Below are 4,791 nucleotides of genomic sequence, written 5' to 3'. Positions count from 1 at the left end.
CTGTTAAACAGAAAGATGAGAAACTCCAAATTAGAATACGGTTAGGAGGAACAGAAGAAAATTCACAAGTGCAAAGCTGCTGCTGTTCACCCAAAAGGCTTGCAACAAAGATGCAGGGCAACTTTCCTGAGAACTCACAATGGTTTGCCTGAAACGGGAGCAGAAAACAAGCCAGGGCAACCACATAACAAACAAATAACTCACTGGGAGCCCCAGGGTTCAGTGTCATGATCAGCTGAAGGTACGAAAAGGGGCAGCCCCGCCCCTCGTACAGGCTCCTGCTCATCCCTTGTGCCAGCATCAACACTGACACAACTGTCTCAGGGACTAGATCAAGGATCTCATCTAGCTACAGACTGATCTGGCCAAAAAAACATCCAGTTTTGGACAGAGCAAGTCACTTGGCTGCTCCACAGTGGGCATACTGGTGCTGTCACAAATAACTGCGGTGGGACCGGGAAGAGAGGACTGGGATCGACAGTAGGACTAGAATTTTTGACAGAAAAGTGACAGCAAATGTGCAACCTGAGTAAAATTACCATGTATTTCCAATAGCACTAGAAATACTGAGCTCGCAGGGGCCCTGGGCTGTGAGCTGCTAGTCGAGTGTTGTGGTACCTGGGCCATACAGCACAGCTTCTCCAGGCACACGCACCCCCTGATGCCTGGTAACACACATGTTCGTGACACATCCTTTCCATCTGTCAAAACTGACAGTTAGAGCCTTTCTGCTCTAACCAACTACATATATTCCTGAAACTTGCAGAAATTAATTATCTTGAGGCCTTTACTGCTTCAATCAGCTTGGTTGAGGACAGCCAACAGCTTCCACCACCTTTGAATGTGTTAAAAAATACACAAAGCACCATTACTAAGCAATCCCATAGCCTTAACAAATCATCCAACAGAAGAACCAAAACAACGCGAAAAAACCCTAACCGTCAAAACTAAGCTTCAGGGGAAATGTATTTAGAAGACCATCCCTGGGGCACTGTTTCCAAAATACCTTTGTCTTGAGTGGTCACTTCCCTCTAAGAGGTCCCCAGCTCTTTTGGAGGTCAGCAATTTTATATTGCTGTATAGGTGCGAAGCTGAAGAACAAAGGTGGAAGACACCCTGCAACTTCAGCGGCCAGTAGAGGGTCGCATTTGTTTCCTTACCCACTAGGTAGCGCCACTTCTTTTTACTTGATTTCTATGCTGTCAATCTTCGAAATCTGGAAAAAAACCACATCATAAACCCAAACTATTGAAATATTAGCTCATTCCTATATCCAAGCCTCAAAAGATCACCTGCAATTTTTCACATTGTTCCTAATTCTCACCAAGTTAACCAACATTTCAAAATGTTACCGTTTTATGAAGCCCTACGTTTACCAGGTGACTGCACACGCATCTCTTATCATTTGGCCGTTGTTAGAGTATTTCCTTTTAAAGGAAAGCTTTGGTTTATTCCACATGGGCACATTTCTGAATGAATGATTTAAAATTGTAGCAAAGTAAGTTGAAAATTTTCACTCATCCACTCTGTTGTTAGGATATACAAATCCAGATTAAATGTTCTGTGGGAGACTCTACCCTATTAAGTGTTTAACCAAGGGGAGTTTATCCCTCCTCAGTGGAGGAAGGACCTTTCTCTGTTCTGCTCCAGAATGGATTTCGCTGAGCAGGACAACTTGGAAGAGATGCTTTAATGGACCTGGCTCTGCTCCCTTCTCACCAGCCCCTGGCCAGCAGCATGAGTGGGGCACTGCCAGCACAAGACAGACTGTCCCACATCCCACTGGAATCCAATGAGCCATCCTGCCACCCTGCAAGCACAGCGTGTGAAATCCCCCTTTTTATGTGGACTCAAAGAAGAAGGGCTCCTTCAAAGGGCCTTTCCTTCCTTTAAGAAGAGAGAAACCGAAAAATTCAAGGTTGCATTTAACAAGTGTGCTGCATGTTTTCCCAAACTCCTTCCAACTCTTGGCTGTAGGAGAACATTTTAGATGAAGGTGAAAGAAGATCTCTCATGCAAGCGGATGCCTGTTGTTCCCTTGTGTCATTCAGAAGAGATGGCCACTTGCAGCAATGAGGGATTCTCACACAACATACATACTATTCACTAGTCTCAGTCCCAAAGAAAAACATGGGCTCCAGTGAGTAATCCTGTGATAAGACGGAGCACATTTACTTTACATTTGTAACTTTAAAGATGAAGAGGTATGCAATGCCCTTGGCTTGTTATTAGGAAATGTCTTGTTAGCCACTTTCTTTTGAATTCGCTCACTTCCATTTGTAGAAAAGCTGTTTCTCCCCAGGAATCATTTCTTTTCAGATAGCTTTTTTCCCTGCTTCCCAGCAATTTCTGTTTTCAGAGTAATGAAGACCAGTGTGGTTCTCTTCTACACCATTTCACTACATTTACATTTTTTTAAATAATTGATCATATCTCTGTAATTTTATACTTTTATTCTAAAACATAGGGTGCATACAGTCACTACTCAGCACGGCCAGTGAATTATGGCTTATTAGGTATTTTAAATACAAAGATTATAAAAGCGCTGGTTAAAGTGCTGCCAAGTGAACTAAACTTAGTGTTCATGGTATCTAGCTAAATATATGGGTTTTAAGTAATAAGAAGGAGTTGTCATTGAAACTGCAATCATCTTTCACAATAAATACTGTTTTACTTGAAGGCTTCTATACAATAAAGTTATATCAGTACTTGGGTATGGTGTACTTATAATTAATGCAAATATAGGGAAAACGTACTGACGTTTCTTAAACTGTATTTTGTTTATGCTAATGCAAAGAATAATTTGGTGCGCCACACGTGCAGGGGACTGATAAAGGCATGGCTGAATATTATGCAAAGATGTCTACTCAGAGGTTATCAGGTTGGACAGTTCTAAGTAGGAGCATTGTCAAATGTAATCAATATATTAAAGAGGTGGCAAGGCTCACAGATTGTTAATAGGGAAAGGCTTGGGGGCTAAACAATGAGGATGATATGATTTAGACTGAGATTTCCTAGGTATATTCAAAATCATGTAAATACAGCCTAGGTGAACACTCCTGAGACCTGCCGAACACTAGAACTCTTTCAGGATGAAAAGTCTGCAAAATTAGCAACTAGCATTACATTTCAGACATGTATACTCCAACCGAGAAAGAAGCTTTAACGTGAGATCTAAAAGCATGGCTTATAAGCATTTAAAAATCAAAGTTCTGTTTTGTCGCTGCCGTAACTAAAGGCAATTGAAAAAAACAGCAGATTTTTACTTTTAAATATGTATATACAAATTTAAATAATATACATACAGACATAAAATATATATATTAAAAATATATACTACTTGCCTAAGCAGATCACAGTGACAAAGTACATACAGTAACAGGTTTGCCTGCAGCATCAGGAAAGCAACAAGGAAAAGTTAAAAATGGTCCATTTATATGGGGGAAAGATTGAACGGAATTTGAGACAGAGAGAGGTTAAGTGTGATTTTTTTTTCTCTTGCCTACCAAAAAAAAAATTATATATATATATATATACATACATACATATATATATATATATATATTTTAGCTGTGGTTTCTGTCACCAGAACTTGAATTTCACTTCTATAAAGCATCCTGCAAATTGCACTCACATATTTTACTAAAATCATGTCACTCATCCTGATAAGACCAATGAGGCATTAAAAACATCAATAACTAAAGGATCAGGAGCCCACATGCCTTATTTATTGTAGTACCTTCTGTGCCTTCGGAGTTTATAAGACCCTATATCCTGTTCTTGTACAGCACGGGAACTGGTTTCCTTATGACATATCTTCCCTCTCTCAGGGAGATGCACCTCACGCATGCATGCACTTTAAAAGCCTTGAAGAAGGAACAAGTCTTTTCGGTAAAAGCAACCCAGGGTGTCCTGTTGTCACCATGACAGTAGCCCTTCAGACCACCAAATACAGCCGGCATCTGCAAAGGAGCATCACACAGCTGTCCCCACACAGAGGACTGATGCCCCTCGTCATGAGACCTCCCCAGGCAGATGGGGACAAGATGGGCAGAGCTGGGCTGGGGAACATGCAGGGATGCCAGTCTTCCCACTGGGGATGAAGGTGACGGTCTGTCCCAAGGCTTCTCTGCCTGCCCTGGTTCTGCCAGAAATGCCATACAACACAGTGAGGAGACAGTCCTGCGGCCCACGCGGGTGCAAGCAGGCGAGGGACAGAGGGAGCGAGGGAGGAACCCACGGATTTGTCCTTCATTCCTGACTGCTCTGTGGCTGAAACATATGAAAGCGTCAAAACCCAAAAACGTCAGCAGAGCGCCTGACATTTCAGACATACACGGCTGTGAGAAACTCTCTGATCGACTGCCTCCAGGGAGTCTTCAGTCCTGGATCCCTTCAAATGAGACGGCTTGTGGATGCAGGATGGAGAGCACATCTGGCACATCAAGCCTTGCTTGCCCATCGCCTCTGGGAGGACCCAATGAAGGGGCCACCTCGGGGCCACATCTTCCCTTGCCTCGCACCTCTCCGTGGCCGCGTCCTCCCCCAGAATGTGGCAGGGCCATATTGCCACCCAACATTGCGTGACACCTACCCGAAGCCAGCTGGTCTCTTCAGCCCGATGGGCTCCGACTAGACCTCCCGTGGGAGGCTGCCCCAGCCGAGCGGAGCCACCCCCCCACCCCCTGGAGGGCAGCTGCTGGCGGCAGCCCAGCATCTCGTTAGAGCTGGTCCAGCTGCCTCAGTCAACAAGATTTCTCACCGGAAAAAGGTGATTTTTAGAACTTGAAA

At 43.7% G+C, this 4,791-nt stretch overlaps 2 protein-coding genes across 2 annotated transcripts in view; one reads left to right on the top strand and one right to left on the bottom strand.

Annotated features, from left to right (window-relative positions):
• The window catches only part of SPATS2L (spermatogenesis associated serine rich 2 like), a 726,913-nt gene that overhangs the window by 131,225 nt on the left and 590,897 nt on the right, over positions 1-4,791 (top strand). The window lies entirely within an intron of this gene.
• SATB2 (SATB homeobox 2) overlaps positions 1-4,791 on the bottom strand; it is a 412,340-nt gene that overhangs the window by 111,656 nt on the left and 295,893 nt on the right. The window contains exons 13-14 of the mRNA XM_080400567.1: positions 2,101-2,150; positions 1,161-1,216 (exon numbers count right to left, since the gene is read on the bottom strand). The gene's annotated coding sequence lies outside the window, so the exon portion shown is untranslated. The remainder of the gene's footprint in view (positions 1-1,160; positions 1,217-2,100; positions 2,151-4,791) is intronic.

This window comes from Falco punctatus (assembly GCF_963210335.1).
Source record: "Falco punctatus genome assembly, chromosome: 8".
In the NCBI taxonomy this organism is placed as follows: domain Eukaryota; kingdom Metazoa; phylum Chordata; class Aves; order Falconiformes; family Falconidae; genus Falco; species Falco punctatus.
The sequence above is the reverse complement of the archived record's forward strand: the minus strand, read 5'-3'. Positions and strand labels throughout refer to the sequence as shown.